Source organism: Schistocerca piceifrons, chromosome 4 (assembly GCF_021461385.2).
Source record: "Schistocerca piceifrons isolate TAMUIC-IGC-003096 chromosome 4, iqSchPice1.1, whole genome shotgun sequence".
Lineage (NCBI taxonomy): Eukaryota > Metazoa > Arthropoda > Insecta > Orthoptera > Acrididae > Schistocerca > Schistocerca piceifrons.
In genome coordinates this window covers 547,387,620-547,401,748 of record NC_060141.1, presented here as the reverse complement: position 1 = coordinate 547,401,748, position 14,129 = coordinate 547,387,620, and the positions used below count along the sequence as shown (strand labels likewise).

Sequence of the window (14,129 nt, the reverse complement as noted above, 5' to 3'; positions counted from 1 at the left end):
GTGAGCTCGTAATTTTACACACAGAAGCTAGAACAATACCTCCGTTCTTTCAAAAGCCAAACAAATACAACAATAGCGACTATCAGTAGTAACAATAAGTTAATTCCTTTATTTGAACTTTAGTTCCTTTCCCGGTTTGCAGTGTCGCAGAAGTAATCCTCGAGTGTATCGCATATCTGAAACCCTTTATCTCATACCTGAAACCCTTCAGCTTGGTACAATACCCCTGTTCGAGGCAACGGAGTATTGTTTTGTGGTAAACTCGCGTCATGGCCAAGTTCATAAAAAGCTCAGGTTGTAGATCCACATTTTCGTAGAACACCCAAAATACCTGACACAAAAGTCCAGAAGCATTTTCAGAAACTCGGCGCACTTGTGACAGTTTATAGTTCAACTGGTTGAAATGGCTCTAAGCACTATGGGACGTAACATCTGAGGTCATCAGTCCCCTAGACTTAGAACTACTTAAACCTACCTAACCTAAGGACATCGCACACATCCATGGCCAAGGCAGGATTCAAACCTGAGACCGTAGCGGTCGACCGGTTCTGGACTGTAGGGCCTAGAACCGATCGGCCAACCTGACCGGTGGCAAACATATTATTCTCCTTTGATTGACAGGTACTTAACCTATTGTTCTCCTTTGATTGACAGGTCCTTAGACTATTGTTCTGTTAAGTGGTTTTCCATGTCATCCCCATTTTTTTTGATTGACAGGCACATAACTTATTGTTCCCACGACCCCCTCCCCGAACCCCTTCCCACTCGCTGCTACAGGTACACTTTCAGGTCTTAGTTATTGGAATCGGCCCCCTCTCTCTTACCAATTCGATTGACTATTTAATTGAATAATTAACCTCTTTGGTGGGAAAGTGCCACACCCCCTTGTCACGCCTCCCAAGTGGGAAATACAAATTTTGTCAGATTTTCGCGAGTGCCACGCTCACCTGGACTTGGAAGGAAATAGTCTCAACCACGATCCTCAACCGATGGCCACGTCCCCTTACCAACCCACGTTGTCAGGCTAATGTACACTAATGTGCACTAACGTATACTAACATGCACTAACGTGTACCAACGTCTAGTAACATGCACTAATGTGCTCAGCACATGACGTCATCCAAGATGGCGGCAGTGACGTCAGTTGACGCAAGTGCCGCACCCTCCTGGCTGGAAGTTTGAATTTTGGCAGAATGTAAGTTAATTGGGCTAATCCACTAACATAACCCACCTCCCCTTCCCCCCGCCCCCCTCTCCCCGAAAATGGCAGGAAGTTCAAATTTCAACACGATAATGCATCGCAGCACGGTTATCACTAATAACCTAAGTCACCAGACCGCCACCTCTTCCTAGGAACTGGCGCCAAGTTTGAATTTTTGTGATGAAGTAGGGTCACCTGGGGTTTCTTTACCAACCTAAGAAAATTGCGGGAAACAAAGTTCAGCTCCACTAACCTAAGTCGCCTAACTGACAACTATTCCTAGGGATTGGAAAATAACTCAGCCTGCGCTGCGCTATTGGAGAGAGGAAGAAGTGAGCTTTATTTATTTTGGACCAATTTATTTAGAGATGTAGTATATTGATCACACTGACACAAAACACTTACCCTAATGTGCTTGGGGTCACAATGCACAGTCTCCAGGCATGCAAACTACTCGTAAACAATGCAACAGGCACACTTGCTAATTGAAGCCTACACACATGTAAACTACTAAACCGATATATTTTCAGTACAGACTGGCAAACTCCTCCTAAATAATGCAGCACAGTGGTGTGCAGACATAAAATCGTAAACTGTCCAAATAACGCGTAGCACAGCCTAAAGATATGCTCGCAAAATAATGCAACACGCGCCATCAACGTGCACAAGCAGCCTCTGCCACCCCCTGTCCATTAGAGCACAAAGGCGGTTAATGGCAGCCCCCGCTAAGTGACGCGGTCGTCAGCTGTCAGACCACACACAGACACCCGTTAAGGTCCCGCACACATGACACCTGAGGGATTCCTTGCGAAATATATGTTCACTTAGGCACCGGTGCTGACGTGACCAGACGCACGCACCGTCACAGCTGTGAGCCGCCGCCGGATGCAGGTGAAAGTTGCCTCTATTTTCGAGTATACAGTCACTGTTATACTGACGTCACAGAACTCCAATGCGCGCTCATGCAGCCCCCATATGCGAGACATCTCCGGGCAGCATGTGTCATTACCGTTGATGACAGAGTAGCTACAAACCTTCGCAAACGTTCTCAATCTTATACTCATGTCACATGACTATGTAAAAAATAAGAACTGACTCGACCTCGAGGAAATTGTATAGTTCCCTGAAATAGTTAACGCTCACTTTCTTGATGTCTCAGCTTGTATGTACGAAAATTCTTGTCCTAACACAACCTGTTTACGAAATTAACGCAGTATAGCATCGAATGCAGTCTTCCTTGTGGACATAACGTGGTACCCACTCCATCACATATTACCCTTCGTCCTTTCAACACACACAAACGGACCCTCTGCTATATAGAGGCTCCTATATCCCAGCGCTTAGGATGTGAATAAATCGAGCATTATGATTGGCTCTTATCGAATTTACCCACTGAATTACTGAAGCCACCGGTATCAAAGCACCATCTACCTTTTCTTTCTTTCTGCAGATGGCAGTTTCAGCAGTAAAATTATTTTGCAGAGATCGCTGAATTGCACTCACAGTTAAACCCACAAAGTTGTCTACACATCATCAAATACGTACGAGACTCACAAGAATATTGGAAGCCAGTAACATATTTACCAGTCTAACTACAATTAAATATTATTACGATTGCCACAACAGTCTGACACCGATCGATGTACATATAATTCCTGATCTTGGTGGTTGTGCTTCTGGTGCGAATCTCAGTATCTATAGTGCAAACAATTTTCCATGTAGAAAATCTCTCACGGTTATTGATGTGCTGTATCTATACATCCCTCACGATAGGCCACACAGTCATCCTCTGTAATCATGCCAGAACATAAAGCACAGTAACTTTACAATGCAACATGTACACATTTTACACAACATCTTTTATATCTGTACAGCACCCAAAAAAATTATCGTATGCCTACAATCACACTAGCTATATGTCACGATGCTGCTCAGCCCTAGGGAAGCACCGTCAGCCTCTTCTTTCTTTCTGCAGATGTGACATTCAGCGGCAATAAACTATTTTACACTGATCACCATATTGCACCGCCAACTAAACCTCACAAAGTGCAATACATATCATCAAATACCGAAAGACTCTTTAAAGTTTGATCAACTATACTCTAGGCGAATGATTGTATCCCACAGACTATACTAAACCGCATGAGATGCTCCCTCTGGTCCTGTTTAGTTGTTTGAAATACTGTTTTCTAACATGCTTTTACAATGCCAAACATTTCCTTTTCCTGCCACGACTTTGAGGCCTGTGCCTGGCTCTAAACTGACATTAAGAAGTTCTGATACGCACCATTTTGCAGGAAACTAGACGTTGCATGGTGTAAAGCATGTTCTTATGGCGGATAGCGTAACATGCCACACATTGTCTGATATTAAATAAAAGGTAGTTACAACATAAGGAAACCGGAAGAGTTTTACAGTGTTGGTATAGGTTTCCAAACAACAGTCCAAAGGTGATTCATGAGCTCAGCATTTAGACTCGTCTCTCACACTGACGGAATAGCTGATGGCTTTGCATTCCCTTTCGACTGATTTCTCATATTGCACTCATGTACGTGATCAGTGTTTCAGTGCTATCCACACCAAAAGGTGCTGTCCATCCAGCAAAATTCTTTCCTCAACTCAAACAAGCGATATCAGTCAATCATTATGTGATAACCAACAACGTGCCAGTGCACAGATGGGATGGAAAAGACACTATAGATGTACTCTAATAATAAGCATCACAGTTGATAGCACGAACAGTTTTAGCAATTTTACAGTAACTTCAACAGAGGCCAATGTTGTGAGAGCATGTTTCCCCAATTTCAGTATCATAGCTAAACCACCCCTTCTCCACTCGGCGAGTATCATTGCAAACATGGATAGATGACTGTGCAGTACGTCCATCCCAGTCCTCACCCATCTCTAGATGCGCCCATGTCGAGGAGCTTAGCATTCCTTATCGATGAATAGTAACAGATTTTAAAGTGCCGTGATGTAATAGCAGACAGTTAAGAAGAACAAGAAACAAATGATTTTTATGCGTGATGGAGATCCATATGAATGGAGTTCGACGCATTTTTATGTAAATCAACCAAGCTATCAAGTCTTGAGTATTGTTCTAGAGTCTAGGATCGGTACCTGGAAGTTATTGGCACGAGAGAACATAAACACATGCACTCCTAAGGCTACAACGTTGTGCACTTAAAAAGGGCTATAATGTTAGATCACCTGTGTTTCCGACCTATCAGTCATATGGAATGTGGCGTTGTTAATATTTCATTGTGAGAAATATATTTCAAGCGCATGACATACATCCTTCTTCCCAGTTTCTCCCTTGATAAACTATGTTATCGAACCATAAAACGAAAAAAACTAGCTCTGTAAAACATTTGCTCTGCATGATACAAACACAATATAGCTTTCCAGAGACGTATAGTGTCCACTGTTCACATCTGATCACGATTCAGAAATTATACAATGACTGCATCAGGCCAATATAAAATGATCGTTAGTAGTGGCGGAGACGTCCTACAAGGAAACAGATAAACGCATAGCAGCAGCGTCTGACCTGTGAAAATTACAAGTCATTCTGTCACTAACTCTGTAAACAGCACATCTGTCGGGAAAATGTGTGCACAGGGATCACAGCACCTCACAAGAACCTATCGCTAACTTAATTATGACACTGAAGTCTCGATTTTACACCCAAGATGCGACAGGGGGAATAGAGTACATCGCATAAATCAAAGTTCATTTAGAGGAATGTGTCAAGTTTCATCACACATGAGATGGAAGTCCTTTGATGACCGACAGGTTTACCATTAACGATCGCAAGTAGACAGTACTTTAAACCACATACAGAACACGTGGCTCTATACGACTAGAACGCAGGCTATGTCATGTGACTGATGCATCCATAGAGAGAACACTGGAAAAATTGACCTGCAGCAACTTCTCCTTCTCTAGAATGCATCAGTCAACCATTAAATTGTACCTCGTTACAGCTCCATCTCAATCGATCACCCCGTCCACTCTCTGTTATCCCTTAACGCAGATGTAAGTAAGTTTAGAGGTGAATGGTTCTCTGTCCTCCTGAAAAGCATCAAATACAATAGTCAACTTGCTTGTATCACTGGTATCTCAATAGACATACAATATAATGCTGCCCCAATGGAAAAAAATTGACTGCTTCCCTGATTCCCTTCATTTCGATCTCGACGTTTTCTCAGATTCTTCTTGTTGCTGCATACTTATTCCCATGTACTAATTGTTCAGTGCGAACCAGAAGACATGCAAGTACTTCCCCATTTTCCTGCATTTAGGTGTATAATTGGTCAATTTATACCTATTGACTCGTCATTTTTCTCAGTTCTATCGATTTTATGTGAGATCTTTCCATGCGATCATGACATAACCTCTCGTTCTATGTTCTAAAATTGCTTGTAAATGTAGCACAGCTGCCGACACCTAGCCCAAATGCACTGATCGGGAGGCGTAATATAGCACTGTACTCGACTGTATCCAGTGACCCCTTAGTCGGGTGTGGGGAGTGGGATGGGGTGGGGGAAAAACAGGTGAAGTGTGGTGACATGGAAAACAACAGAACAATAGGGTAAGGACCTGTCAATCAAAGGAGTACAATAGGTTAAGTACTTGTCAACCAAAGGAGAACAATAGGTTTGCCCCTTCTGGCGTTCGCTGTGTTATTCAGTGGTTTGGTATTTAACTAATCTGTAAATGAAAATGATAATCTTATTTTATTACATTGAATAATTACTGAATAATTTTTGTCCCGGCTAAAGATTTGGTCAAGTTGCTAAAGAACTCCAAGTTAACGTCGTGTTAAATTGTCTGTAGGTTGTGTAAGTGTCACTAAATCACAGTTCATACAACAGATTCTATACAACTATGGATTATGATGGAAGCAGTTATCTTCAGCAAAATGATCATTAAAACCACCGAATATCAGCCGCGCACAACACTGACGTATGTTACCTGAAACAATATTCTTCGCAACTCGTGTGCAATTAATTTCGGCTCCATACATCAGCTAGAAATGTTTCTTATAAGGATCGTGCTATGAGCACTGTTTTTAAAGAACCAATTTGATTCGAATCGTTTTCATTAAAATGAGTTCGGGACCACCGGTGCACATTTATTTTTATACATTTGTATTACTTTCGGCATTTATGTCTGCAGAGTTGCGTAATTTGAATTTGCCGCAAAGATAATTGTTAAGATGGCGGCGGACAATTGATAGAGACTTTCTATTGTTAGAGCAAATAAGTAAATATTTGAAATGCATATTAAACTCTATAAAAACTGCTTTCGTATTGTGCACTATTTAGACTTCATCAAGCAAACATTTTATTTGTTTCTAAGGAAAACACAGACAAAAACGCGATACAAATCGCTATCATCAGTGGCTGCGCTGCTTGCAGCGGAAAGAAATAATTAACACAGATAATGCTTACTGAGAGAGGAATTAAAGTTACAAATAATTATGCACTCATATTTATAATAACAATGAACTCTATTTTCAAGTAATAATTAACAAATAATTACAATTTCTTAACAGACCTCAGTTTGATATGCGTCCGCAACCTACAAAAGCCATCCAACAAAAGATAAAAACAAAGGAAGACAAACGCAGATCATAAAATGAATTTACAATTATCATTGTCTTTGAATGATACACATCGATATGTCCAATTACATCATAGAATATTATATAAATAATTAATATTTATAAGTTTTCACTGTTTTTTTCATACGTCGAATAGATAATGTTTATAACTGTTACAGGCATAATTTTCTCTCGTCGCACTGTAGCTAAAATTTATCTCGTGGATGTTACAATGTCCCTTGGGCTGAGAAAAAAAATTAGTTTATCTATTGTATATTTTTTTTATCAGTCCACGCAATCCACGTAGATTTGCTACTCTCAAGATGAAAATGTTTAGTTTCAATGTTGTTTTAGACATGATAAAATTATAGTAGGCCTAGTAGTAGTAGTTTATTCATCCAGAGACAATTTACATTGCATGGATTTCGTCAAAAAATAGAGTACTTTAAATGACTTCAGTGACTGTATTATCTCGGAAATCGCTGCGGATACTTCCCGGATTAACTTATTCCCCCCCCCCCATTTGGGTTCACTGGACTCGGAAAACCGGGAATAAAACCGTCCAAGAGACTTCAAGAAAATACAGACACCTACTTTTAACAGTCAGGCTTGACATGATTGTAATAAAATATGCTGGGAAATGCAAATTTATGACTCTGTTGTAAGCATTTGAGATAATGAATGTTTTTTTTTCATGCTGGTATATCATAAAATTTCCAAAGTCACTCATTTATCGAATCTCATAACAATTTGCCGCTGACGTCGTAAGACCGCCTCGTGTCGTGCCGTGGGACTGCGGACAGGTAGTGGCTGCTGCTGGACCGCCCCTGGCCGAGTCGGTGGGGCGTCGTTTGCCGTCGGCTGCATCGTGGTTTGGATCTGCTGCTGGCTAGAAATCGCGCTGCAGCAGGTCTTGTTTCTCCTTTCCGACGTCCCTCAGTTTAAGACGGGTACATGAAATGTCAAAATATAAGCATCAGTGACAAGATAATTACTATTCTCATCCTGTGGAAAAGTTTATTAGTGTCCATTTCACTTGCATTCACACGGATGGAATTAGACTGTTTTTGGAGTATGTTCTGTATTTTGACACTGTTCAACACAATGTAGTGATTCACATGTAAGTTTATCACAATATGCACATTTTGAACACTGCACCGTTAATCATACAGGTGTTCGTAGTGTGCTTCGTTTACTTAAGCGGAATGTAAATATTTTCGCGACGCGCTGCGTAGCCAACGTTGCATTATTGTTTTGCCGCGCGGCTGACTGTACAGTCTGTCACATTAAATTTGGCACGCGGAGACGCTTCGTATCAAACTACTAAAGGTCATCAGTTCAAATTAATTATTAATACAGTCAACAGTACTCAACGTTCATAGCGTTGCTGCTAACTTTGACACTCCAAGAACGTTCATAAGGTTACGTGATCACAGTTTTTATCACTGTTCATCATTATTCACAATGTAAATCACAGTTCTTCACGCGTCCACTAGTTCCTGCGAAACACGTTTCACTGTTCTGATTGCTGTCAGTAATTTTCCACAGTACTTAACAGACAATCTATATGCAAATGAAATTTTTCAAGAAATGAGGCCTGGTACACTTGCACATAAGTTCATATTACCATGACTGAATAACAAAATTTAAAATTTTACACTGTCACATAAACATGAGACAATATAAAACTTTCAGAATCTGCTACATTATCTTGACCATGAGATCATTACTGAACTGTCCAGATAACAGTACATTTCCATTTTTATTACAGATACATATATTTATATTTTTTATTTGGATTGTTATTAACATGTTTTTGGGACAGATGTCCATGTTCGGTTTATTTAACCGGAATGTTACACAAAGGGAGCAGTCGTGTTGCCATTCTGTCTGCATCTAGAATGATGATTGTTTACATTGCAGGCCAACAACGCCAACCTTTCTGTGATAGATATTTGCGGCAAACCAGCCTGCTGAAGCTACCTCCGACCTCTGCTGCACGGATCCGTCATTGCTGTGGCGGGGCGCTTCACACCTTGGAGTTACAGTGAGGCGAGAGTCGAGAGGGCTGCTAGCCTCCGATTTCTGGGTGGCATCGTCCAGCAGACTGCAAGCTGCTGTTCACAGGGGCGGGGCCAGGGCGCGAACTCGTAGCCTCCCGGGTGCAGAGCTGTGTGCGGGATCTGAACGTGCTGCCCTGCAGGGACGGCCGGAGCTGTTAATGGTCACTATGATGTCGGCGAACGGCTGCTTCTCTTCGGCGCTCTACGAGTCACACTCGAGGGAGCAGTCAGCTGTGTTCCGAGGTATCGTGCACAGCTAACGCACGCGGCAGCCACTTAACCATGGTGTGACTAGAAGCACTATGTCTGCAAGGCTGAGCGACTGGGTGCCAATACAGTAGATTCCGGCGTTGGCATGGTGTGCAGCGCCATCGCCGAGTTCAGCAGAAGCCCTGCTGTTTATCTTCGGTGTAATAAAGTCAATGACACACTTGCCTGTGTTTTTCTGCACGCTTCAGCGTGAGTCACCCCTCTCTACCAAACCATATCTCTCGGTCTGACGTATTACAACCCCTGAGCTCGGAGGATTGTAACAATTTGGTGTCCGCTTTCCAACACAATACTTTGCGTCAGAAAGTTTCCGTCCACGTCCAGCACTACATTTTGGTGAGAGAGTTGGCTTTGGTGAGTGGTGAATCAGGCAGTGGTACTCGACATAAGTACCAGCCCAGCACAATATGGAGCAGTGAAACTAAGTTTTGTTGACATTTTTGATGTTTGCCCTTGTTGTCCCGGTTAGTGGTGTGATCTAGAGTACAAGATGTTTAGCTACAGGAACCTGTTGAGTTATCTTTGTTTAGAGGTAATGGTGCAGGGGATAATTTGATAATTTAGTGCCATGTGAGGTGTCCATTTCGTAATTTGGGCACGAGTTGAATGGGAGTTACTGTTTTGTCTCACTTAAAAAATTATTGTATTAAGGTGGAAGTAGGGAACACAAAATGGTGAAAACACGTGCTACTACCTCAGTTGCAGTTGCTGCTTTAAAATGCAAGCGTTAATAGAGTAGTTTGAGAGCATGAAGGAGAAAAATCTCGAACTTAAACGTGAGATAGAGGATCGTAAGGAGAGGCATGATCAGTCGCAATAGATCTCGGGAAAGTAAGTCTGGATTGAGAGTACCTTCTGTGCCAGATGACCCGGCAGTGGTCGCACTGATTAATCCCTTCCTGGGCAAGGCAACGGAGGACGTGACAATTTTCGTTAAGGATGTTAGGGACGCTGCAGGAGCACTTGGGTGGTCAGATGAAGTGACCGTATATGTTGTTAATATGAGTTTGGCAGGGGCGCCAAAGCATATGTTGCCTACCACGAGACATTGAGTAAGTACCTATGTTACAGGAGTGTGTTCAAATGGTTCAAATGGCTCTGAGCACTATGGGACTTAACTTCTGAGGTCATCAGTCCCCTAGAACTTAGAACTACTTAAACCTAACTAACCTAAAGACATCACACACATCCATGTCCGTGGCTGGATTCGAACCTGCGACAGTAGCGGTCGCGCGGTTCCAGACTGTAGCGCCTAGAACCGCTCGGCCACTCCGGCCGGCTCCAGGAGTGGGCCGTGGGATTGTGCCAGCGATACCAAAAGCAGAACAGTGCGCGATTTTTTCGGGAGAAGTTAAGTACGTTGTCGATGCAATGTAACGAATCTGTGGAAGCGTTCACGGACTGAATCCATAAGCTAAATGAAAGACATATGTACAGACCCAGAACGCAGAAGTGAGTAGGGTACTGTTGCAGAGGGCAGAAAATAGAGTGCTGGAAACGTCACGGAAGGTACGGATGGAAAACCCAGATGACTTAGAATCAGCTCTTAGGATAGCAGCACTTATAGAGGAAGTGGGCATGGCCACAAAGCAGAGAATGGACCATCGCGTGTTTGCTTCTGAAGTCAAGTGATTTAGATGTGGTCGGGAGGGGCATGTAAGGAAGCAATGTAAGTAACAAGAGTGCTATGCATGTGACATTTTGGGCCACCGGGCATTTGAGTGTAGAGGTAGGAAGGGTGGAAAGCACCGGCAAGGGACGCAGCCGTTAAATGGAAACGGGATTGCTTCAACCGTCGGAAGGCAGCCTCGACAGACCGTAACACGGTACAAGTTAGTGCACAGACAGAATGTTGCTTACTGGGCTTAGTGGCTGGCAGGAAACAGAGATTTTTGGTGGACACGGGTACGAATGTTTCCGTTATTAGCCTGGACCTCGTGCGAAAGAGGAGACTGGGCCGCCACGGTATAGGTTACGTGGGATTGGCGACAATAGAGTGGAATCACTGGGCACAGCAGTACTGGAATTTTCGACTTCATTACGATTGGCAGTACTGTCACTGATGTGTGTGTGTCATTTGTAATGCAGTTACCTGCGAGGCAAGTTCCGCTAATTTCCACTTCAGTGAGGCTAGTGGACTGCAGGCACATCGTCTTATCGTGGTGTCAGTGTTGATGCATGTCTGCTGTCTGCACTAGAACGTTTACATCACCTGCGCCTACTGTCAGAATTTTTGGGCGTGTGAGGGTAACCAGGAAAGTCAAATATTGCACAGCACGTCATCGCCATCCGCGTTGCTTGCCACTGTGCGTAAATGACGTAAAAGTTGCGACAGGGTGCGATTGCCGAGCTCCTCAGTTCGAAAAAGCTCCTCTAGTCGCTTCACTGTCAGAATGCTCGTCACCAGCAAATTCCTGATTGACGCATACCATTTGTTGTCCAGCACGGCAGCTAGAATATCTCGTACTTCTGCCACTGAGTCTTCTCTAAGCATTACGACCACATAACTATATTTCATCTTGTCTCTGATGTCTGTGCAAGGACGAACTAGCTTTCAAGCTACTCAAACCACAACACAGGGTTGTGTTACCAGAATGGTGGTGGCTGCTCGCAGCTTGTTCTGTGGTGGCTGGTGAACTGCCAATTATCGTGAATGAGATTTTCACTCTGCAGCGGAGAGTGCGTTGTTATGAAACTTCCTGGCAGATTAAAACTGTGTGCCAGACCGAGTTCAAATCTCGGTTCGGCACACAGTTTTAATCTGCTAGGAAGTTTTGTGCCAATTATCGTATTAGAATGGGTGTGGCTCAGCTAGTGCAGAAGTGACCAACGTCCATAATGCTATGTGACGTGGAATGCTGAAACCAGCACAGTCATGCTATGGTGCAATCAAGTCAGGGTCACCAAATATCTGGACATCAGATGGAACCAAACATTTATTTCCACATACAAGCTATACACAGCAGCTCAGAAGTATGAGAATGTAAGAATCGTGGTGCTGAAAAGGGGCCAACGGCCTTGCCACAGTGGTAACACCGGTTCCCATCAGATCACCGAAGTTAAGTGCTGTTGGACTGGGCTAGCACTTGGATGGGTGACCATCCGGTCTGCCGAGCACTGTTGGCAAGCGGGGTGCACTCAGCCCTTGTGAGGCAAACTGAGGAGCTACTTGATTCAGAATTAATGGCTCCGGTCCCGGAAACTGACATACGGCCGGGAGACCGGTGTGCTGATCACATGCCCCTCCATATCCGCATCCAGTGACACCTGTGGGCTGAGGATGACAAGGCGGCCGGTCAGTACGGTCGGTACTGTTGGGCCTTCATGGCCAGTTCGGGAGGAGTTTAGTTTTAGTTGGTGCTGAGAAGACGGAATAATCTAGAAATCTCAAGTGAAAGGGTAACTAGGATGATAAACTGGCATTGCAGTTACATGGAATGTTTATGTATCACTGTACACTCATGCTTGTGGGGACATCTCAGATTCTGGGAATTCCCTGCCCCAAATACAACATGAGGCAGAAAACTGTTAATGCCATGACCGATCGTACAGGGAAAAATGGGTATAGACAGGCAGACAGGCCTCAGTGTTCGATTCACTGTTGCGATTTTTTTTCTCACTACTAAATTTTTAACACAAATCAATAATATTCAATCAACTGATATTCTCTGATTATTAAAGAAATTATTTATTTATACCACATTTCTTTTATGCAATAATGTATGTGAATAACTGTTTCACTTCAATTATTTCAAAAATTATTTGTGTATCTAACCACATATACAAAACAGATTTTTTATTGGTGTCAACACTACCTTTGAATCAGAAGTTCAGTACTGTTCCAATTCATAACACACAGGCTTATGAAAATGTCAGTGGAAACTGAGACCTGCTTATCAGAGCTGATGGCATACTAAAGGTTTATAGAAAAGAGTAGTTAGAGAACTGTGGTTAAATTGTTTTGTTTTCACCTGATCTATACACTATAAAATGAAAAAAGTTCTTAAAACGAATTTCATAGTAATATAATAATAAAAAAAGTAGCTTTAGTTTTAATTTAGTAGTGTAGACCAAATCAACTAAGATTTTTTTCAAATAAGAGTTTTTCACATTATTTGGTATTGTTAGAAAACTTGTGGGATGTGGTGGCCCTCTCTTGTGAAGGCACCACGGCTGTAGCCCTCCCCTAAATCCAGCCATGTAGAAAGCTTCTACAATCAACAGTTGCAACCTTCTACCAACTGTTCAGTTCCTCAGTGATAGAATTCCACTCCGTGGTCATCAATCAAGCCATTCGAGAATCACTGCATGAATGTTATCATTGGAACACCTGCAGCAGCTGATCACATACCCTAGGTCCTGGGAGACCAACTATATATTCCACATACAATTTATAGAGACAATGAACTGTAACATATCTTCTACCTATTGCATAACTTTTTATGCATCTTGTTGTTTGTTGTATCTTTAAAAAAATTCTAACTGTTCTATAAATCAATTTTACTCTGTGCTATGAAACTCTACCAGTTGAAGGTTTTGCAGCATTACATGAAGTTCATGTGTTACAGCCATCAATGCAATGTTATCATAATCCATTTTTGTTTGTTGTTTTGTTCCTGGAGCTTCTTCCCTCTCAGCCATGTTTGGTCCCTTGGCAAAACTCCATATGTGAATGGATACCTTCTAGTCTTGATTATTTGTTTTGTTTTGATACTGTGGTGACTTATGGACTCAAACCTCTACTGCATGAAATATTCGAAAATACGAAATTATTAATGTATTAAACAGCTGGCGTATTGTGCTGTATCACTGTATCAAAGTAGAGTAAATGATGAAATGTTCTATTTGCAACAAATCGAAATTTTTGAGTACTAATCCTGTAATGTACTGTTCAAGCACACCATCTTAATGGGAAAGTCTCCTGTCCCATATAGTGAATTCACAATTTCCAACAACAGGGACAGTTATCACTCTCTTCCATTTATTT

The 14,129-nt window shown here is 42.4% G+C and overlaps 1 pseudogene; it reads left to right on the top strand.

Annotated features, from left to right (window-relative positions):
• Positions 1 to 12,150: 12,150 nt before the first annotated feature.
• On the top strand, positions 12,151 to 12,268 carry LOC124796635 (annotated as a pseudogene).
• The last annotated feature ends 1,861 nt before the right edge of the window (positions 12,269 to 14,129 follow it).